Source organism: Rhipicephalus sanguineus, chromosome 6 (genome assembly GCF_013339695.2).
Source record: "Rhipicephalus sanguineus isolate Rsan-2018 chromosome 6, BIME_Rsan_1.4, whole genome shotgun sequence".
Classification (NCBI taxonomy): Eukaryota; Metazoa; Arthropoda; class Arachnida; order Ixodida; family Ixodidae; genus Rhipicephalus; species Rhipicephalus sanguineus.
Window position 1 is genome coordinate 119,021,501 of NC_051181.1, and position 24,723 is coordinate 119,046,223.

A 24,723-nucleotide genomic window follows, 5' to 3' on the forward strand; every position below is an offset into this window, starting at 1 on the left:
CATCACATTTGATAACAAGGGTAACGAGAACTGACTTGACGAGCATGTGTGCCCACGGATGGTCTACGAAGTATCCAGAAATTTTTTCGGAAAAAAAGGAGGAGGGGTGGTTTAACCACCTTTGTGTATGTTGGTGCGTGCGTTTGTATGTGCGCTTGTATATATGTAAATGCAACTTAGTATAACAGAGAGCTGAGCTAGTTGGTAAGTATTCATTCTAAAAAGACAGGGCGTGCAAACAAGGACACAAGAAAGAAGTCAGGGCACCACTTGTACGGCAATCACTGATTGCCGTACAAGTGTGGTGTATAAAGGCCCGAACACACGTAAGCGTTGCAGCGCGTCAACGCGTGACGTTTTGACGTGGCGTCGCGCCCTCTCCCTATGGGGAGAGAGGGCGCGCGGCTACGCGAAGCTGCGCGCCCTCCCTCCCCGTTGGGAGAGGGCGCGACGCCGCGTCAAAAAGTCACGCGTTGACGCGCTGCAACGCGTACGTGTGTTCGGGCCTTAAGGTCCCTTTCAGCTGCGGCCCCTTCTACGTAGGACAAGACGGGCCGATGCATTAGCCAGAGATTGTTGGAACATAAGAGATCGCTAACAGGAGGCTCACCTTCTAATCTATCTTTACATTGTCGAGATTGTAAGTGCACGCCAAAATTCGATGAATGCGCAGTGTTGTACCGGCATAGAAATGAAAAAACGCGCCTGATGATTGAAGCATGGCATATCGAGAATAGTGGTAGCGTATGCGTGAGCCAACCGTCGATTAACTTGCATAAAGATGACATCAAATGCCTTAACAGTTATCTTCCACGTAGACCCCCACGCGTGCCGGATTGATAGGTTCGCCTGTTGCATGGGCATGCGCAGATAAGTTTTCGTGCCTTCTTTCTTTTCCGCCGTTGTGCATCTATTCAGTTGTTAGTCGGCGTTTGTGGTGTCCTGACTTCTTTCTTGTGTCCGTGTTTGCGCGCCCTGTCTATTTAGAATATATAATTGCAAACTTGTTAAAATTTTGGGGAGGGGAGAGAAGGGTTTATAATCACTCCCCCCCCCCTCCCCCTCCCCCATAGCTACGGCAGTGTCTTCGGAGTTTAAACTCTTACAACGAGCAAGTGTCTCACCCTGTTGTTGGATATGATGACCGCCGGCAGTGAATCGTGGATCAGAGACAAGTCGTCCTCCGATTTCACGTGCAGGTTGCAGTACTGGGCCCTGACTCGCTCCGTTCCGTCATCATTGCGAACCACTGTCTCGATGCACTCGTCGAACGCTCCAAGTTCGATAACGGTCGCTTGTAACATACCGTTAGGAATCTTGGCCGATGAATCGACCACTGCAAAGAGGCAAGAGAAGCAGTATCCTTCTTTTCCGAACATCTTACGCGGTTGATGTGGACATTTCGGCAAACGCTGGAATGCTGTGAGGTTTGAGAGACACGGCCACACCGATATTGCGTTGCTGCTCGGTTGGAAAACACTGTGTAAGGGTAAATACGGGGAAATGCACGTCGTACAGTTTGCAGTTACGTTTCCTAATGTATATTAAGCCCTTCACCATTACTATTTATTTGTTTTGTAGTAGTATGCTCAAGCTTTCTTTGCGAGTTCTTGCTAGTTTAATTTTCCTTCTATGTACAGGGGTGGCCAAAATTCCCCAGGGCCGGGATGCCATTGAATTACATGGGATAGCGGCCTGCGAATTTCTTACCCCCCCCCCCCTTCCCCACTGTACCTTCAAAACATAGGAAAAACGTAGCAATTCTCTATTTCATCACAACTGCAGTGCTAGCGTGAAGCGGTGTCACGTACTTAATGCTATGTGGCTGCACACCCACAGTGAAACATGATGTCGTAACCTATTATCATGTATTTGTGCAATTCCCTAAGCTGTTTCTCCGTTCTTGAATATAAAAAACGTCGATTTGTTGTCAGCAATACAAATGAGCCGATGTTACCCTGTACGATATTAAACCCTTCACATCGCCTTGCTAACGCTAATAATAAACAAACTGTGGGAACAAGCTTTCAATGAAAGAGTAATCAGTTTAACTGAGATACAGTAGGCGTCGGCGGAGGTTATCTAGGAAGTGCGAAACTATAGACGTATGCGCAGGTACCCTGTTCATCAAAACATAAACTCATAAGAGGCTTCGTGCTGACGCTCAATACGTTCCTTCCTGGTGCCGGTAAATACATTAGTCTTCGGATGAGTCTCTAAAGAAACACGTGAACGAGCACGCACGCTTGTACGCATGGCACTATTGGAAATTGTTGCTCGTATTCTTGCTTTGTGCTTTGAGCTCGTTGCAAGATTTTTCACTTTTTTTTGTCTGCATAAACACACCACTGAATGAAAAGGCTGATAGCATCGTCATCAACTGCTTTTGTTCTCCCTATTCACGATTTGAAGGTGGCGGGAAAAAGGGGGCTGTGTGGAAGAGCACAGTCCATGCACAGGTAGACAAAATAAGCCTTAGGGAAAGGAAAAAAAAACAAAAAAGGCGCATGAGAGTGTAGTTACGTAGGCTTAGCCGACAATCCACATCAAGCTGAAAGCAGCGGTAACGCGTCGTGCACTTGAGGCTGAGTAGCATTGGGCGTGTTCAGTTCTACGAGAAGGGACCATATATCCGCGCGCTAAGTACTGGTCACTTGAATTCATTTACGGGATAATTTTTATGGCTATCTTGACGGCAGCGACCGGCAGTTGCAGGTTACGCGAAAAGGGTATTTCCCTTTTCACACTCCTGTAGTACATTCACCTAAGTATATATACTGTGGGCATTGAGTGCGCTGTATAGACAAATATCAGGCTAGACCAAACACGTTCGCATTGACGAGGGATGGAGGAAAATAGGGCAGGTAAATAGTCGCGTAACGGAAAACAAGTGCGCGTTATATACAGGTATATCTTAATAAAGATAATTTCTCACCTTAGGTAAATGAGACATATAGACGCAATGGATAAGACAATTTCAGCACGTATACCATTTAACGTTTAAAGAGCCTCCGTCTTAAATCCGCTTTGACAGCATACTCACATCTCAAGGCCCAAGGTTCTAGGTCCTCCATCGCTCTCATAAAGTTCAAGATACCGATGCTGCACTCGCGCGATATGTCAGCTTGCTGCAGCTTGCGAGCAAATCCACCTCCAGCGCTGGCCATGTTGTTGGCAATGAAAGCCCTCGCGGTGTCCAGAAATCGGGCCTTCTTTATAGGCGTGCCCGGTGTTGTCGTGGGTTCTGGGACGACATCGGCCATTGCTGCCGACGTGGTCGAATCATTCTCTCGGTGTTCGGATACCGCGGTCGTAGTCGTGGACAGGGCGTCGGAGTGGCAGTCAACTTTGCCTCCATAATTGGTTATAACATCGAAATGAAAGACTAATATAAACCACAAGACACTTAATTTCATATCGGGACCTTGCGAAAAGCGCTGCGTTTCTGAAGATAGGCTACGCTCTAGATTCGCTGACCGCACTGAAAGACGTAAACAGCTAGCGAGAAGACCAATCTGGCAGTGCTCTAAGCTATGTCATTTTTTTGCTATTTGCTTAAAGACGGCTTTGAATAAGGCCAGCACCTGGCATACGTAAGTATTTCAGCGGCTACGCGCACATTTCATTTTCGTTTCTCAGATCGCTCGTCCAATAACGTTTGTACGTGCTCAGACCTAAAATACGAAGAAAAAGAAGTACTGAGGTTCAGTATCGGGATATACACGTGACTGCCCTAAGTAAAATATAAACATGGTTCCTGCTTGTTTCTATGCTTGTTCAAATAAACAAACATAGAATTTTCGCAAAAGTGCTATTTTATGGACTTGTTTACGCTTGTCCGTCGATGTCAGTATGCAGAAAGCGTCTCCGCTAGACGCACGGGTCAACTGTCGAACATCCGGCGGGGGTGAACGGGCCACGTGACGCAGTGAATCGAGATATGTAGCGCAGTAGCCGGCGCCACGAATATTGGCAAGCTGCCAGGCTGAATCTTGAATCCGTGAAAATAATTCTTAAGCGATCGCAAGCAGACGCGACTAAGGAGGGGAAAATAAAAAAAAATAACGCAAACAGCATGAACCAAAACTCGGCATGCATACGGCGTGTATATTGATGAGATGAGAACCTTGTCTCACTCCACCGTCGTTACAGAAAGAAACGAAAAGTCATCACGAGACTATGTGTCATGCGAGCCCCTTAGCTGCTTATAAAATGTGTCCGAAGATCAATTCAGTGGATGCCGTTTGAGAAGCTTGCCGCACAGCCACTGTCTCAGAGCATCTGCAGCATATATATATATATATATATATATATATATATATATATATATATATATATATATATATATATATATTGTACTGAATGTGAATGACAGACGCTCCGCTGTTACGGAAGACGACGACGACGATCGGTGGCCCCGTGGTTGTCGCTCGCGCACGCGCTCGCCAGTAGCCAGGCCTGCCTGATAAAGAGCCTTTCGCAAAGCAACGTCTGACCCTTTCTTGACGTACAACACCCCTATTTCAAGTGGTGGAGGAGCCGGGGTTCCCGTCAACCTGGAACTTCGCAATCTGACGCTACCATCGCCTTTCACCATGACTGCTCCTGGCCCTTCGCAAGCTGCCGCAACCACGACAGTCTTCTGTACGGGTGTGCCTCGGCAACGCGACCCACCCGTCTTTCGCGTAAACGACGAGCACGACGTGGAGGATTGGATCGTCGAGTATGAAATAGTAAGCGCTTCCAACAAATGGGACGACTGCGACAAGCTCACGAACGTGCGCGTTTACCTCGCTGATGTGGCCAGCCTCCGGTTTAAAAACCATGAGGGTGAAATCACCAACTGGTCGACGTTTAAGACAACCATCGCCGCGGTCTTCGGGCGTCCCGCCGTGCGCCGGCTTCGCGCGGAACAGCGTCTGCGTAGTCGAGTCCAGCGCAGGGACGAGACCTTTACAAGCTACATCGAGGATGTCTTGTCTCTTTGCAAGCGCGTCGACCCATCTCTCGCCGAAATCGACAAAATCAAACACATCATGAAAGGAGTGGACGATACATTCCAGATGCTCGTCGCTGGAATCCTCAGACTGTCGCCGACGTGGTCCAGCTCTGTCAGTCGTACGACGAATTGCGAAAGCAGCGCGTCTCGACGCGCCGTGCAGCCGAAGATACAGCTGAGGTTTCCGCCCTTGTCAACGACGTCGCCGCTGATCATACTGTTTTACTGCCGCATATAAAGCAGTTTATCCGTGAGGAAGTTGCGCGTCAACTTTCCCTTGTCACCCGAACACCTGAGCCAGTAACATCATTAGACCCACGTCTACGTCAGGTCATTGAGACACAAGTAGCGCAGGCACTACTGCCATCGCCGCCTACCACTACACCGCTGACGTACGCTGCCGTCGTTTCCAGACCACCGGCCCCACCTGTTTCTGGCACCTACCGGGACACCGGGTACTTCTGCACTACGACGCCGCCCACACGCATGGTACCCCATCCTACCTCGCCCACCGGACCTTCTGCCGTTAGCCCATGGCGTACCTTCGACAATCAGCCCATATGTTTTGCGTGCGGTTTTGTGCGGCATATAGCACGCTACTGTCGCCGTCGCAACCTGCAGCCTCAGGACGGTGGGAATTCCACAAATCAAGCTGCTCAGTTTCCCCCACGACCTTCTTCTCCTCTCGCCGACTCGTTTTCCCCACGACGCCCTTTCGACCCCCGCCGGACATCATCGCCCCGTCGCCGATCCGTTTCCCCGAAGCATCGCCGCCCTAGCCCCGCACGAGAGGAAAACTGACAGCCGCAGTTCTGGAGGCAAGAAGTGCGTTGTCGTCGAACTTTTCAAGACCTCCTCTTTATCCGCCCAACGAAATCGATATAGAACTAGAAGGTGTCGCCGTACGTGCACTTGTCGACACAGGCGCTGTCGTTTCTCTAATTAGTGAAAAACTGTGCCGCAATTTGAGAAAAGTCACAACGCCTCTTACCAATCTTGCCCTGCGTACGGCGACCTCGCATTACATCACCGACGGCTCAGTGCACAGCTCGCGTTGTTATTCAAGATGTTTGGTATGCCGTCAAGTTTGTCGTTCTTCCTCGCTCATCCTACGACGCCATACTAGGATGGTATTTCCTTTCTGCCCATCAGGCCCTCGTCGACTGCGCTCGTGCTGAACTGACATTGACGACTCCGTGCCCCGACCTCGACGACCGCAGCCGACGCCCACATCGCGCCTTTGTCCGCCGTTCTAGTGCCTGTGTTTTCGCCTGCTACCACTAATTCGACCCTACTGTTTCAACCATCTATAGCTAGTGCGCGCCGTCGAACCTTCCTCCTCCCATTTGCCATCATCGACTTTTCCAATGGTTCCGCGGCCCTTTACGCGTGCAACGTCTCTGCTTGCCCGTATATCCTACTACGTGGCGAGTGTCTGGGGACCCTCGAGACCTTGGATTGAATTTTCGAAGACCCAATGATGACAAGCCACCACTACCGACTTGTGCCATTACACCTGCAACTGACACCGAAGTTCCTATGGACGTGTTTCGCAAATATATCGACTCCCACCTCACGCCTGGGCAGCAGGAACAGCTGGTCAAGCTCCTCCAGCGTTTTCGAGCCTCCTTCGACCGCGACCAGCCTTCCTTAGGTCGAGCGTCAGCTGTTGTTCACCGTATTGATACCGGTCAACAGGCACCATTGCGACAGCGTCCATACCGTGTGTCAACTGCCGAACGCCGTGTCATCAGTGACCAGGTCGATGACATGCTCAAACGTGGCATAGTCCAACCATCCAGCAGTCCCTGGGCCTCTCCAATTGTGCTGGTGAAGAAGAAGGACGGATCCATCAGATTCTGCGTTTATTAGCGGCGTCTCAACCGAATCACCTGCAAGGATGTCTATCCTCTGCCGCGCATCGACGATGCCTTAGACTGCCTACAGGGAGCAGAATTCTTCTCTTCCTTAGATCTGCGCTCTGGATACTGGCAGGTACCCATGGCGGAGGCCGATCGCGAAAAAACAGCTTTCGTCATGCCCGACGGGCTCTACGAATTCACGGTCATGCCCTTTGGCCTGTGCAACGCGCCAGCTATATTCGAGCGAATGATGGACACGATTCTTTGAGGCCTCAAGTGGAATATTTGCCTTTGTTACTCAGACGACATTGTCGTCTTTTCAACCGATTTTTCGAGCCATTTAACCCGCCTCGAGCATGTTCTCGCTTGCCTCTCCGCCGCTGGACTGCAACTGAACTTGAAAAAGTGCCACTTCGCCGCTCGAAAGCTTACGATCCTAGGCCACGTGGTTTCGAAGGACGGCATTCTCCCTGACCCAGCCAAACTTACAGCCGTTTCAGCGTTTCCCAAACCGACTACCATGAAACAGCTCCGAAGCTTCATTGGTCTTTGTTCTTATTTCCGGCGCTTCGTTCGCAATTTCGCAACCATCATCGCTCCTTTGACCAAGCTCCTCGCCGGCTCTAGTGATCTTTCGGCATGGTCTTCCCCTTGTGACGATGCTTTCAACGAATTGCGCCGCCTCCTTACGTCACCGCCAATTCTGCGACACTATGACCCATCTGCACCCACGGAGATCCACACAGACGCTAGCGGTGTCGGGCTGGGCGCTATTCTTGCGCAGCGGAAAGACGGCTTCCAAGAGTACGTCGTTGCCTACGCAAGCCGAACTCTTAGTAAAGCCGAAAGCAACTATTCGGTCACCGAAAAGGAGTGCCTCGCCATTATTTGGGCGATAGAGATATTTCGGCCTTACGTGTATGGACGCCCTTTTGACATCGTAACTGATCACCACGCCCTTTGCTGGTTGTCGTCACTAAAGGATCCAAGTGGTCGGTTCGCCCGATGGGCGTTACGCCTACAAGAGTACGATATCCGCGTGGTGTATCGCTCCGGCCGCAAACATTCGGACGCAGATGCCCTCTCCCGTTCACCCCTTTTTTCTGACCCTGCCTGCTGCACAAGTCCTCTCTGTGATACCACTGCCCTCACCATCGCCGACATGCCATCCGAGCAGCGCAAGGACCCGTGGCTTGCATCCATTCTGGACATCCTGGCTGGTCGGACCGCTTCTCCTTCTACTCGCACGTTACGTCGTCAAGTCGAGCACTTCACTACTCGCGATGACGTGCTTTACCGACGAAACTACACACCCGCTGGCCGTCCGTGGCTACTCGTCATTCCACGTCACCAGCGGTCCGAAATTTGTTCCACGTTCCATTATGACCCCCAATGTGGCCACGCAGGTTTCCTGAAGACGTATTCTCGGATCAGGCTCCGATATTACTGGCGTGGTATGTACCGTTTTATTCAACAGTACGTTCGGGCTTGTTCCACATGCCAGAGACGTAAGACTCCCCCTCAAAACGCCGGCGGTACCTTAATACCTTTGCCGTGCCCCTCCCGGCCGTTCTACCGCGTCGCCCTCGACATCGACGGTCCCCTTCCGAGCACTGCAGACGGTAACCGTTGGATCATCGTTGCCGTCGACCACCTCACGCGGTACGCCGAAACTTCACCTCTTCCTTCATCTACAGCAAAAGACGTTGCCAGTTTCATTCTGCACAATCTCGTCCTTCGTCATGGAGCACCTCGAGAGTTGCTAAGTGATCGTGGTCGCATGTTCCTCTCAGACGTCATCACAGCATTGCTGCGTGAGTGCCGCGTCGTCCACCGTACCACAAGCGCCTATCATCCCCAAACCATTGGAATGACAGAACGCTTCAACCGCACCCTTGGTGACATGCTGTCTATGTACATCTCGTCAGACCACTCAAATTGGAACCGAGTACTACCGTTTATTACGTTCGCCTATAACACCGCCATTCAAAGCACTACTAGGTTATCCCCTTTTTTTTCTCCTTTACGGACGTGAACCTTCCTGCACTATGGACACCATTCTTTTGTACAGACCTGACGCCTCCGAATCCACGACTCTATCCCAAGCCGCTACATACGCTGAAGAATGCCGCCAACTGGCACGGTCATTCACATCACAAGACCAAGGGCGCCAGAAGCACCACCATGACGCATACACTAACGCTCCTTCCTACGATCCAGGCTCGCTCGTCTCGCTGCGTGTCCCTTCTGCTACTCCTGGCCTTTCCACCAAGTTGGTCCCCAAGTACCACGGCCCATATCGTATACTCCAAAAAACATCACCGGTGAACTACCTCATCGATCCAATGGAACCATCTTCTGACCATCGTCGCCGTGGCCAGGAAATTGTAGACGTGTCCAGACTCAAGCAGTGCTACGACCCTCCCGTGTTTACTGGTCCCTAGGTCGCCAGGATGGCTCCTTATTTCGCGGGGAATAATTGTACTGAATGTGAATGGCAGACGCTCCGCTGTTACGGAAGACGACGACAACGATCGGTGGCCCCGTGGTTGTCGCTCGCGCACGCGCTCGCCAGTAGCCAGACCTGCCTGATAAAGAGCCTTTCGCAAAGCAACGTCTGACCCTTTCTTGACGTACAACACCCCTATTGTTGGGGTTTAACATCCCAAAACCACGATTTCATTATGAGAGACGCGTATGTACATAGGCAATAAAGAAAGAAAAAAAGCGTAGTGGAGGGCTACGGAAATTTTTACCATCTAGTGTTCTTTAACATGCAGCTAAATCTATGTACGCGGGCCTCAAGCATTTTCGCCTCCTTTGAAAATGCGGCCGCCGCGGTGGGAATTCCATCCCGCGACCTGCGGGTCAGCATTCGAGCACCATAACACCTAGACCACCGTGGCTGGTTATGTATATTTTTTGCAAATGACATGGGGTGACGCTTCAGCTTCGCATTTACGACTGGAAAGTGATAGCGTTATCAGGCCCCGTACGAATCGCCTTCTCATTGGCTTGTCATGATTCGCTTCTCCTCGGAGACCTCAACCTTGCTGCGAGGGAAGGACTGTCTGTGCGCGAAACACTGGCTGCTGTACACTCTCCCATATATAGGGTGCCTACTGCGATTACGGTTGCGGTTCGAGGGAGTGCGGAGGGCACTTGCAGTGTTGGGTGTAGTTTGACAATGGTGGCCCTGTCGAGTTCGTCTTATCCACAGGAACCTCGAGTCCGTGCGAGCTGCGTGTTCGTGTGGAATGCCATGAACGAGAGCAGAGATCCTGGGAGCTTCGCCTCGAGACCCATGGATGAGCCTGGTGTCCGGCCGCATCAATTCAGCCGAGCTACGTGGAGCAGCTCGTCCTCGTGATGCCTTGTTTGGCGGCGGGGGTGCTGTTGTGCCTCAGCACAAAGGCCACAATGTCGTCGACTTTCCAATAAAGAAGGATACTGGAAAACGGACTCTTCGCCTAGCCGGGTGTGAACACCTGCGTGCTGCTCATAGCAGCGCATCCCAGTTCGGGGAACATGGAGGGGAGCCAATACCTGCGTGCTGCTCCTAGCAGCGCGTCCCAATTCGGAGAACATGGATAGCAGCCCACGTCTACGTGCTGCTCATACCGGCGCGTCCCAATTCGGAGAACATGGAGAGCAGCCCACATCTACGTGCTGCTCATACCGGCGCATCCCAATTCGGAGAACATGAAGGGAAGTCAACATCTACGTGCTGCTCATACCGGCGCGTACCAATTCGGAGAACATGGCGGAAAGCCATCATCTGCAACTGGCGGAGGGCCAAGAGGACAATGGACGGCTACCCGATTTAAGGCCGTCCCCGTCCGTGGTTAGGAAGTCGAACCGAGTCGAACCAGCCGACGTGGTCGGGCTGGCAGTCATGTTGACTCAGAGCGAAAACATGTAAATACTCTGTAATAAAATATTTCCTTCTTCACCTTGCCCTTACTGACTACTCCGAGCACGATGGACACCCGTGTTCGCACCGGCCACGCAACCCGAGTCCCAACAGCGGTTCCAGAGGTGGGATACAACGACGCGTATTCCCAACAACGAGCCTGAGGGACGACATCGGACCATAAAGGTGGCGGTAGCGATGGGCCACGAACATCATTCATAACAGTGGTGGCAGCGGTGGGATGCCACGACCCCGTATTCTACGCTGCGCACCCGAGAGGGCCTACCTCAATCCTAACACCGCACTGAAAGACGTCAACAGCTAGCGAGAAGACCAGTCTGGCAGTGCTCTAAGCTATGCCCTTTCTTTGGCTATTTGCTTAAAAAGACGGCCTTGAATAAGACCAGCACCTGGCATACGCACGTATTTCAGCGGCTACGCGCACGCTTGCTTTTCATTCCTAAGGTCGCTCATCCGAAAATGTATGTACAAGCCCAGACCTAAAATACGAAGAAAAAGAAGAACCGAGCTTCAGTATCGGGATATACACATGACCCATAAGGAAAACATAAACATGGTTCCTTAAGGTCTTCGGCACCACGCTGGGGAAATTAAGCCACAATCTGCAGTTTTATTCTGGCTTGGCAGTGCTATGGTCCCCGGGCGCACAAGCATAAAATTTTCACAATGTCCTAACTTGTGGGCTCATTTACGCGTCTCCGTCGATATTAGTATGAAGAGAGTGTCTCCCCTTGACGCACGAGTCAACACTCGAACATCCGGCGTGATGGAACGGTAGATGTGCCGCAGTGGACCGCGATATGTAGCGCAGTAGCCGGCGCGACGAATATTGGCAAGCTGCCACGTACGCGGTATCTGGAATCCGCGAAAATTATTCTTCAGCGATCGCGGGCAGACACGTCTAAGGAGGGGAAAAGTACAAAAAGAAGGCACAGAGCGCGAAGTATAAGCTCGGCATGCATACGGAGTGTATATTGATGACAAAAGAACCTTGACTCATCCCACCATCGTTAGATAAAGGAATGAGAAGTATTCATGAGTTTATGTTTTGTGCGAGCGCCTAAGCTTCTTGTACAGTGTTTCCGAAAATAAGTTCCGTGAACTTCATTGGAGATGCTTGCAGCCTAGCCACTGAATCAGAGCTGTGGCGTTCGCAGAATATTTCCTTTGCAAAAGACTTGGAGGACGCTTGTGCTTTATCCTGAAGAGTGTAACGCGACAGCGTTATCAGGTTCTGTTCGCATCGCCTTCTGATTCGCTTGTCATAATTCGCTTCTCGGTGGGCACCTCCACCGTGCTACCTTGCTGTGTGGGAAGGAACGTCTGTGATCGTGACATAGGTTGCTGTAAGCCTACTTCTATTACAGTTGTGAAGCACCCGCTAAGAGTCTGTAGCGGGCGATTACGCGCAACGCAATGCGCAACGCAACGCAATGCAATGCAATGCAATGCAACACGCAATTCAATATGCGCACCATATCTGCACACTTTGCTGATGCTATGGATTATGATGATAATGGTGAATTCTAACTCAGCCTTTATAATGGGTTGGCAGCTTTCAACTACCCACATTGAGTGAGGGTAAAACTGAGCAAGAAAATTACACCATCTCCCGCTAAAGGGGACCATGAGGCGATGCGAAGCCGGAGCACTTGCACGATCGCGTTCCGTTGGCGTTCGTTGGGAATGCTACCGACCTCGCGTCGTGGAACGCGAAGAGGGACGCTATGCGCGTTATATCTTCCATCTAGCCTGGCCGTTAATTCTCACAGGGCGAGCGGGGAACGCGGTCGACAGGCGGGCGAGAGGGGGGCAGCGTAGGAGCGGAGAAAGGGGAGGGGACGCGCATGCGCTCGAGCTCATCGCGGCGTTGCGCAGGAGAGAATTTCGGCATGTCTAGCCCGCGTTTCAGAGGAAGAGTGGAAAGGGGGAGGGTAGAGGGAAAGTGGAGAGGTGAAGTGGAGAGGAGGTGTGTGGAGAGGGTATGCGCATGCGCAGTAAGGGTGGTCACGCCGCACACCACCACCACCGGATTGAGGTCCGCCTTAAGATACTTCGCATCTAAAAACGAAGGCTGGCGGAAGGAACGAGCAAGACGCCACTGGCGCAGACTCGTTCTTTTTTTCGCGCAGTTTTAACCTCACTCAAAGTATGAACCAACTAGCCCGCAAGAACCCCATACTGAACCACCCACTCGCTGCTCTATTCAGATGGTGTGACGCCCGGTGTGATTCCATGCTTCTGCCACGCAGTATTACGCAGTTAGATGCCATTTGAACATGCCTACATGTGCCTCATTGACATTTTAATGACTAGGTGAGTATTTGTCGAGTTAGAAACATAATTAGGACTAAGTAACTAAACCTCATTAACGAAAAAAAATTAGTAATGGCTACTGCAGTATACTGGGAACAATATGAACTAGGTGTGCATCGCGTAACGACGTTCCTCTTTTCTTAAATCGTGCTGCATGACATTTGGAACGCCCCGTATAAAAGTAATAATAGTGAATTAAGCTGAATCAACCGAAAATTATAGCTAATTAAATGTGAACTAATGTACTAGGCGTACGCAAGTGAATCAAATCTGAATTACTAGTGAATCAAATGTAACTGCATGAGTGCCCCGTAAGAGCATAGGCTTTCGCCTGTGCTGAATTTTGGGCTTCCACGGGACAGAACAGGCAAGCAAACTTTTTTACGGATAATTTTCCTAAGTTGAGTTGTCGTAGTGTGTTAGGCATTTAACGGAGTGACGGAAGGGTACCGTAGTTGACACGTATTATTTTATTACTTTGGCACAAGAGCAGATATCAGAATATAACACTGTGGCAACGTTTCGCAGCAGTCAAAGTTACTGAAGAATCGACATTAGCAAGTGCCGGTATTATACGGGTGAATACAGCCCCCTTCAGACAAAATCCTACACTTTTAATCTCCCAGCGTAAATTTCGTCTAAAATATAGTTTTATATGATCTTTGAATGCCTTATTTTAAATTAATAATGGGTTTTACTAATTTCAGCTCGTAAAATGGTCTTTTTTTAGTTTTGATCAAGAAACTCACACGGTCCCTTGTGCATTCGCCTTGTGCTTCGAGTCGCCTAAGACGACTCGAAGGCGAAATCCATCATCATTATCGTCATCACTATCATCATTATCGGAGCTTGAGTGGTCACCAGTTTTTACATCTCACGCCGCGTTTTCATGGCCAGCGTCTTTGCTGATGCTGTGGCTGACGATGATGACGAGTGCACAGTGTCTCTTCCTGAGGCGGTTGCAAGCACTGCACTGGTGCAGCTCAATCATTTGTAAGGGGTGGGGGCTTTCAACCAATCAAGCGTTACGCAATTCACAAGTGTAACACTTGGTGCGGCGCTACGCTTCTGCAGCACTGTGTATATTTATTTACCTATTTTCAATGCCTCTGCTCTCAATCAAGAGTGTAACAGGAAGACAACACAAAAAGTCTATATCAAAATACAGTAAAGGCATAAATAGGCAAGTATGCAAGTAATAAACGTACTATGATTATAGGAAGGGCGGGATTACAATAACAACAAGACAGTGGTTACATAAAATTTACGCAACACATATCTCATGCGTTTCTCTATTAGCACACTGCAAGTTGACATTATATAAAGTACACCTGTTAACATTTATTACGTAATGGTTACATCTGTTAACATCACTACTGACCCGACATGACGATTGCATAGGATCTATTTCCGAAGTGTTTGTAAGCACTGGCTATACCTCTGTGGTAGAATACTTGACTGGCACGCAGAATACCTGGGTTTGATTCCGGCTCGAGCCCTGACATTCATTACATGATCTATTACGTAATTTATTAAGGTCACGTAAGTTTTTGTAACTCACGCCGTGCCTTAAAGCCAGAGGTTGGTGAGGCACTTACGGCTTTCGGCTTAAAAAGAAGTTGTCCAGAAAACTCTATTTACTTCTTATAAAATGTTTCCTAGTAACGTGTCACATACGTAAATATGTACAGCGTGCCATAAAGTGATAAATCAGATGTTCGAAGGCTACCCATACGTATGAGTTCCGTATAAGGATGGCCGACACCGCCGCCTGTGAACACTGCGGCGACGAACAAACAATTCGGCATATTCTGTGCGACTGTCCGGAGTATAGCACACAGGGACAATTTCTTTGTCATGCTTTCAACAAGTTAGAAGACCAGCCTCCATCAGAAGAAAGACTACTACGTCATCGTCCTGACATAAAGTCGCCGAAAAAGGCCTTACAAGCGCTACTAGGCATCTTGCGATCTACTGGCCTGTCAGAACGCCTCTGAGTGTAACGCTCTCGTGTGTGTGTGTGGCTGTGATTGTTTTTTCCTTATTTATTTCCTGTCTCTCTCTTTCAACCCCCTATTTCCCAACCCCAGTGCAGGGTAGCATACCGGATACTACCTTCTGGTTTACCTCCCTGCCTTCCTATTCTCTTTCTCTCTCTCTCAGATGTTCGCTTAGGGCAAAACAGTTGTGGTGTTGCCTTTCCGATCTGCTTCCTTTATTAAAAGATTAAAGTCTGGATACGCCTTTACAGTGTTTCTAGTCACTTTCGCCATACTTAAAAATGTCTTCGCTACAGTGACATGACTAGTTATAACCTCTGGTACATGATAATAGATTCCACAAGACACTGCTTCACTTCATACACACCAGTCTTACGGCGCACACCTAATGCCCATATGCACACAAAATACGAGGGTTATTAAAAAAGGAAGTGCCGTTTGGTCCCCCAAAAATAAATATTCGTTAGTATAACTTTTTTATTGGCTGGTTTAGTTTAGCACAAGACTACTTCACTTTTCTACATAATCACTGTTAAATTCAAAGCACTTTTCGTGCCGCTGGACCAGTTTCTTTAGTCCCTCTGCATAGAAGTTCGCCGCCTGGGAATTCTTTGCTGTTTGAGTTGGTCGGTAAGCATTTTTAGTACCCCGCCTTGCACACACTGTGATATCTGGGCTTTTCAGTTACAATCTTGCACATTGTAGTGCTGCTGACAAGAGGCATTTCATCCGACAGACGACTAACTGTCAGTCGTCGATCTAATCGCAATGCCCGGTCCACTTGTAAACAGCTTCATTGGTCTGGATTCTTGCCCCTTGCACTCCGCTTTTATTCGTGCACATTTGTGCGGCCATTGTGAAGTCTCAACACGATTTTATTATATTTCCTCGACTCATCACTTCATGTCCGTAAACTAGGCACAATTCCGAATAAATGTCAGAAGCTGGTGATCCTTTTGCAAGCAAAAATTGAACTCCACAACAGGCGCGAGCAACGACTTTCGCAGACATTGTCGTTTGCATTCCCTGACAAGCAGACGACTACTGAGTCAGAACAGTAACTTCAGTACCTTCGCGAAGAATTAACAGGTGGCGCTGCACAATTAAATCTTCATTCTAATGTGTAAATATTTAAATATTAGCAAACGGCCCTCTTTGAATAGAGAGAGAGAGAGAGAGAGAGAGAGAAGGAATGTAGGAAAGGCAGGGAGGTTAACTAGACAATGCATCCAGTTTGCTACCCTACACATTGGGAGGGGGAAAAGAGGAGTAAAACAGAGAGACAGAGAGAAGGATAAACACATGTCACATCACACACACAGCGGCCGCCTGTGAAACTTTGAATAGCCCTCGTATTATGCCTTCAGGGCAAGCTTATGTCGCAATAAAAATAGAAGTGTTTCCAAATTCGTACTGAGTACTGCAACTGAGAATGTTTAATAGCTGGCTCTAAGGAGGCATACGACGACATTTGAAAATAAGTTACACTTATTTTGCCGACTACTTACGCGATATTGAAAAGCAGCACTTGCGTAGCGATGATGGAGAAGAAAACATCAACGTTGATAAATTGAATACTACAGGTTGGCGTTTGAACTGGCATTTTGTAGCGTTAGCTACACTTGCCTAGCCGGAGCCGATTTCGCGTGGAGCGTCATGAACCGTGCTGCGCACGCGCGAGGATCAGTGATGTCACACAGCTGGGTCACCGGAGCTGGCATCTTACGCGCTCTCCAACACCGCCGCGCGCGGCTCGCCGCTGCTGGTCTGCGCATTCGGGAGGAGTGGCGTCGTAGGCGCGGCAGACACGCTGGCGCCGGCGCGCGCGCAGACTCCGCCACCGCCGCGCGCGGCTCGCCGCTGCTGGTCTGCGCCGCATTCGAGAGGAGTGACGTCGTAGCCATACACACAGTGGCGCGGGCGCGCGCGCTGATGTTCGCCTTCGCTGTGCAGTCGCCGTCTGACGCTGCGCTGGGGCCGCTTGATAGCGCCTCTGACTGGCGTTTGCAGGTGGGTAACGCCATGGAGAAGGAGAGCGCAAATGTTGCTCGACGGCGCAGAAGAGGCGAGAAGCTTATCTCATTGGATCCCGAAGTAGTTGCCACGCAATTAGCGGTTCAGCGTACGAAGAATGAACAGAAGAAGGCTAATAATCCTAGACAATCTGGAAAGCTAAGAATAATCAGCTGAACCTTTGCTAACGCTACGTATATCCTGGCATAGCCGAGCTAAGCCACTGCAAATTTTTTTTTCACCAAAGCTACGTTTATCTACTTAAAAAAACCTATCAGACATTAACTATCTAAAATTTGACATTCATTTCAAGGAGAAAACTTCAGCCTAAATCGAGACAGATCACGAAGAAGAGATGAGACAAGTGCTTGCCTCACCTCTTTCTTCTGTGTGGTCCGTCCTGGTTTGCGAATTTTTCACCTTGAAAGTTATGTACCAACTAGGCCTAAACGAAGTTTTATTTAAATGTGACAAACAGATTGTATATCGAGGTGGGGGGAGGGGGGGGGGGGGGGAGTGATGACACGGAAACACTCACTGTCCCAGTAGTGCTTGGAAATTGTTGAACAGGGAATGTTACTGGAGCTAACGTTTCGACAAGTGGACTTGTCGAGACGTCGTAGTAGTTAGTATACGTGTTGAGTATTACGTGGTAGTACGAACTTTAGTAACCCTACAGTCTCGAAAATAAGTCACAGTACTCAGTACTCGAAAATACATCGCGCTTTTTTTTTAGATCAGGCAGCGTTCTGAAACGGCACAACTCTTTTCCTTGTATGACTCATGAGCCAACTATCGCTACATAAGTAGTGTGTTATCGCAAAAACGGTAAAAGCAAAATATAGCTGAATGAACCAGCGAATTAAATTTTGTCTTGAAACATGCAAGACCTAAAGACACCAATTCAGCAGCACCCGACTACAGTGAGTACAATGACAATTATTATTTGGCATCTTAAAATGTAATATATCGTGCTGTTCTTCTGAACTCCGGATAGATTTTGTCAGCCTGATTATCAGGACTACACTTTGGATTGTATGTACAGTACGGTCCACTGTTAAAGGAAACACTCCAATGAGCACCTTTCATTTTGCTGGCTCTCTAACAGCAAGTGGACAAGGAAACATTGTTCATGCACTGCACGAGTCTGTCAAAAAGTGGCAGAACTGTCAACCGGCAGTAGTTTTATGCAAATCTAAGCCACTATGTTTTTGCAAGAGAGCGACATCCGAACATGCCCTGCACGCAAGTGTTCCCTTTAACAGTGGACCCGTCTGTACATGTGGCTGTATTGAACCCCTCCCTGAATGCGCAACTTTTCCAATTCACTTTAAGTGAAGGGGTGGGGGTAGGCATAAATCTGAACTGATTTGCATTGAAGGCGGCGCAATCCAACAGTACTAAAACGTTACGATCAATATTTGGAAGCCATTCCACGCGAACTCTATTGCACCAGTACACTACATCGCTACGAAACAAGCAACCGATAATTGAGCCTGCCGTGGGATGGCTTTAGGCCCGTAGCCAGGAATTTTTTTCGGGGGGGTGGGGGGCACTTGCTGAAAGCCTTGACTATTTGAGAAAAACGCCTGTTTTCATTATTTATTTTCGGTAAAACACCATGTATCATAATTTTTTTCTGGGGGGGGGGGGGGTCCTGCCCCCCCGGCTACGAGCCTGAATGGCGTACTCTCCCCCTCGTCCGAGGATTTAACCCCCCCCCTCCCCCACAGCAAACCTTTAACCACCCCCCGGGAGGTCCCGACACCCCCCAAAATGTTATTTCCCTCATTACAGCCTGGCACCCGTTTGTAAACTCCCCTACACTTTCCCCGAATCAAATTTCTGGATAAATCCATGTCCCCGCCTCCTCTTTCCTGGTAACTTGGGAATCTCACGCGTTGGCTTGCACAGTGTCACAGACGCTGAACCACTTCGAACGGGTATCGCGCTGAGAAGCACATTTCCTAGTGAGCAAGCGAAATGTATTTTATGCAGGGGCGTAGCCAAGGGGGGGGGGGTTGGGGGGGTTCAAACCCCCCCCCGAAATTTTTCAGTTTTGCTTGCGTATATAGGCATGTACACATACAAACGCACGCACGAACACACAAAGTATGGTTGAACCCCCCCCGAAAAAAATTTCTGGCTACGCCCCTGATTTTATGCGACGGTGGTGTTACCGACGGTGGGATCTGAAGTGCCCTTTCTGCTTCAAAGGGAAGAACTTGTTTCTTTCTTCCTTTCCGTAAAGAAATTTTCAAGGACTGAAAGTTGGCAAAAGAGCGAGCATGGAGCGACATCTCTCGGCTCCGCAGTAAGGCGTTAGCATACATTTCGGGGGAGAGTCGTGCATCGAGGGAAGAAGGCGCGTAGATACGAATGCCGACCTTAAAACGTGGCCTTCAAGACCGCCACGCTGACCGTCTCGGACGTTGTATTTGAAAGGGCGCTATTTCGCCTATCGTCAAGAGATGGCGCTGCGCCTTCTCCGACTCTCGTACCTGTCGCTGCGAAAGTAACTTTCAAATTCTAGCGCACCTACGTTCTTTATTCTGTGCTTTAAAGGTGACAGTTATTGCCCTGTTTGAAACTCGCCAGGAAAATATTATGCAAGTATACTGGTCGGGCTCTTCGAAGGTTACCGAAAAATCCTGAACAGAGGGCTTACGATGAAAAATCATGATTACATCAAAGTAAATTGTCAGGTGGGGCGGGCTCTCAGAAACGTTGAGACTAAGCTAACTAATATTTAATTAACTAAAATTAGTTAAAACATTCTAGGTAATTACTACACAGCATATATTGCATTTGAAAAATTCTAGGCCCCAGTCCACAATTCGTACCCACTTTGAACATAATCCACGGTGACACCACTTTCAAAATAATCACTCCCAAAATGGGCTCCAAAATACACGGGCGTTGCTGCTACTTTCAAGTTTCTATGCACCAAGCAACATTTCGTTGCAAAGGTAACTGGTGCAACCGTAATACTTTTTTTAGTGCTAGCTTCATGTTGCATATTTGCAAATTCGCGCCACCCTTCGATTTCGTTCTAAGAAAATGTGCCATAATATAACTAATTAAAGGAGTACTGACACGAATTTTAGATAGTTTCTGATTGTTGCTCTAACGAAAAACACTGGTGTCGAGAACCCTAAAAAGAGCATTGTGGTGCCTGGGAATGCCACGAATATATTTTTAATACCGCTACCTTAAAAAAAAGCACTTTCGGTTTCGATATCGAGGGGCGGCTACGTGTCATTGCAGTGTGTCGTCATGGGAAGACAGCAACTCGCGACGTACTAGCGGCTGATCTCTCACCTGCTTGTGGTGCAGGTAAACAGTGATGAGTGAATTGTTGTACAGCAACTCCGACAGTAATTTCTGCGATTTAGGCTACATGCAGGACGCAGAATTCGCAAACTCAATGGAACTGAGTTGACTCGTCGGGATAATGTCCATTGCAGTGGGGCTAGCTTGCAAATGCTCAGCGATGAAAACTTTAAAATCAAAGTAAAATATTTTATAAGCGTTGCCTGACTCAGCTGTGTGGGGAGCGTCAACACTGCATACCGAGGAAACGCAAAATCTCTCTTTTGCGATGTCTCAAAATCGTGTCAGTACTCCTTTGAGTGATTTAGCAAATCTTACTTATTAACTATTCACTTTAGTATATCAAGCTCACCGCCTAATTCCAATATGTACTGTAAAATAATTAGAGAGAACGAAGATAAATTGAGTTATTGATGACGCATTTTGAACGAATGTCGCAGTCTCCAGTTCACCTCATCTATAGCCTCCATCTACTTTCCATCCTAATCAACCCCCCAGTTAAGACCACAGTAAGAATTTCAATAAATAAAAGATAGAAAAGAGCTCAAAAGTCAGTTGGTATTGAGTGTTCACAAATGAATACAACTGCTTTGAATTTCGCCACGACAATATTCGGGATTAGTAAAACACATGATCCCGATTCCCGAGTGTCGAGGCTTAGTCACGAATTTTAAATAACTAATATTACATGAGGAACTAAGTCATCGTCGCAGGACGCTCCGCTGATATAAAGAAATGTTAGATTAGTAGCTCAACCACAAATAAAATGACATGGCGCAAAACCATGTAAGTACATGCATAGCGAGAGTTAAAGGAGTACTGACACGAAATTTAAATATTTTCGGCTTGTTGCTCTAAATAAAAACAAGGGTGTCGAGAACCCTTAAAACAGTGTCGTAGTTCTTGGGAATGCATTGCATATATTTTTTATACTACTACCTTAAAAAAAAGCACTTTCGATTTCGGTATCGAGGAGGTGGCTTCGCAGTGACGTGTCAACGCAAGTCTGACGTCACGGAAAGACTGCAACTCGCGACACACTAGCGCCAGCTCTGTCACTTGCTGTCAATCGTACGCGGTTCACGTAAACTACGATGAGTGAATTGCCGTCCAGTGGCTCCAACAGTGATTTCTGTGATTTAGGCTGCGTGCAGGATGTAGACTTCGCAAACCCAGTGAACTAGGTTGACTCCTCGTGATAATGTTCATTGAGGTGAGGCTGGCTTGCAGATGCTGGGTGACGAAAGCTTTAAAATCAAAATAAAATGTTTTATACGTGTTGTCTGGCTCCGGTGTGTGGAGAGCATTGACAGTGCATATCATGAAAACGAAAAATTTCCCTTTTGTGGTGCCTCAAATGCGTGTCAGTATTCCTTTAAGATAAAGAGTACCGGGTCTTATTTTGTAAATAAGAATTTACGCGACGGAACAAAAATAATCATCTTCGTAACACATTCGATTAGATTAAATGAATGCGCAACCGAAAGGCGACACAGCTAGGTCACGTAAAACTGAAAAGAAACTGAAATTTACTGGGCAAAGCCATACGAAATTGTTGAAAATGTTATATATTATGGCATTCTCGGTGAGTCGACGTTGTACTACACCGCCTGCTATCTATTTAACAATTTTACGCAATATTTTTAAAGCAAATTCATGACCCATTACATTCTGTAAAAGGGGATAGCCAGCGAAGCTGTGTAACACACATCACAGAGGTCACACATAACTTTGACGAAAGGTACAGAAAGGCACAGAATTCTGGGATTTAGTGTATGCTTCTTTGAAGCACTTTCATCTCGATTTACGTGGGTCAGAAGTGCAGCATGCAGGTTGTTTATTTAATTATTTACACACTAAATAATTAATCAACCTTTTCAAATTATTTAACTTTTTCTGTTCATTTTTAGCGGACCAGTGGTGAGTAGTGGGTTTTGCTCAATTTCTGTGGTACATACCTACTAGGGATTTTCTGTTCAGTAGGTAACCGTTGACAAGGTAACGTCTTGGAGCTACGAGTGGTACAGTTATATGCGACTTCGCTGTAGAAAAAATGTGGGCAGTTTGCACTTAGTCGCGCAAAGGTTGTCCATCGAAGCACGGACCCGTCGCCGCTCGTACTCACCGTCGACCGACACGTCTAGCTTCGAAATGCGTGGCTTCCACCTCGGGAGTACGCTGTCAGGCTGTGCACTATATAGCGGAGGTTGCGCGCGATGTCTCCGTCGGTGGACGTGGCTTAGCTACAGCGCATCCGGGGCTTGGCCAGGTGGTGCGGTATCTGGTCGCTAGACGACGCGATGCTTGCTTCCTCTTCCTTTCTATCTTTTTTTCTCTCTACTTCTTTCTCTCTTCTTCTCTCGTTGATGCTCTCTGTGTCTCTTTTTTCTTTCTGTATTTCTTTCTCTCTATTTCTCTTTATCTCATTCTTTTTGTGCTACGCTTTACTATCTCCCTCCTCCTTTCACCCCTCCTCACCATCACACTTCTCCTCACGTTCACTACCCTTTCCCGCCCCCTTGCTACACTATACTATACAAGGCGATGCTGTGCTCGGCAAGCGTGCCTGGATAGCCGAGTGGTTAGGACGCTCGTCTTCAGATCGAGGGTACGCGGGTTCGAATCCCGCCTCGTGAAGAATTTTAGGGGCGAAGCTCCTCTTAGTCTAACCTTGTCCCGTCTCTGTTGTCCGGCGTAACCACCTTTGCAAACTGCCCACTACTTCGTCTTTGCAAACATCCCACTACGATCCATCACAGATCCATTACTTCACCGACCATAAAGCCGTTATAATGAAGGGGGAACGGAAGCCACCTTTGCAAACTGCCCACTACTTCGTCTTTGCAAACATCCCACTACGACCCATCACCGATCCATCACTTCACCGACCATAAAGCCGTTATAATGAAGGGGGAACGGAAGCCACGTCTAGTTACCACTTACGATTAATAAAATTTCTTGTATAAATATATACAGTGTGTGTCACGTCTTTGATGATGTACTGGGCTATCGCTTTGATTACTGCTGGGCGAAACCACTGAAGATTTCACGGTGTAACCATGATTGCTTCAGGAGCTTCGCCCAAGCTCTTCATCATTCACCCGTGGATATGTTATGAATTTTTTCTCTTTCCCCTTCTTTATATCTTTCTTTTCGTCTTTTTCACTTTGCTCCTCTCTCTCTCTCTCTCTCTGTACTCGTTCTCAGAGATATTACAGGCCATGCCATAGCGGTGAGTAGCGGGATGATGATGATACTTTTCGGGCGCGGTCACACACTTTACGCCGAGCTATAACAGCGTCGCTGTTAAAAAGTGCCGCATCGACGGGACGCAACGTTTTAACGGCATGAATTCCTCTTTAAGGGCGGTGCTTATATATAAACTTCTCTGAAGTTTCGTGGTGGCACTGGTGCGAATGGTAGCTTCTTCCTTACGCACTATACCCTTCGGATTTATGCAGAACTGATCGGAATAAGCTGTAATTATCGACATGTCCACATATGACATTGCAATGAAACTTTATGCGTTTTATTAATACTAGTGACAATTTGACAGGCGAGTAAACATTTTCCAATGGACTAGCATTCTCTTTAGGATGTCACGAAATTGAATCTATAAAGTTTCTTCTCTGCCAAAGGCTCGAGATGGAGAGATCCAGAAGAACTGAGATGAGGAAGGCCAGTGCTTTACGTACGTTGAAGTTTTGAATGATGACAGGCCCAGACGCAAGAATGGCTCGTTGAAGTGTGAAGTATGCAGTGCTCTATAGTTCAAGTCAGAAGCAGCTTAAACATACCGCACGGACCGTACACTCTTCGCGGCCGAGTCCCATTCACACGGAGGAGTCCGCTAAACACCGTCGTCCGCTGAACCACGCAACCACACCTCCGTCATTCATTCCGGCACGAACGAGCGAAGACGAGAGTATAAGCACATCGCATGACGCAATCCCAACTAGCGATTGCACTGAATGGATCGGGGGCTCTTGTTTTTCTTCGTCTCTCCCAGTCAGAAGCATTGATGCATGGCAGGTTCCTATAGCGGGCAAGCCCTATCCGTTGTTGCCCCGCCATGGGCGGGTCCCTGAGAACTGCGACGGACCGGCCGACAGCTTCGGCGACTAGTTAACAAGGCAGCGGAGACAGAAATGAGCCGGCGGCTCAGTGCACCTCTCCAAAGGAACCGCGTCTTGTCTACCCCTGCAACAAACAAATCAACACCGCTATCTGACTACACCTCCGCAACCATTCCGCAAGAACCATTGT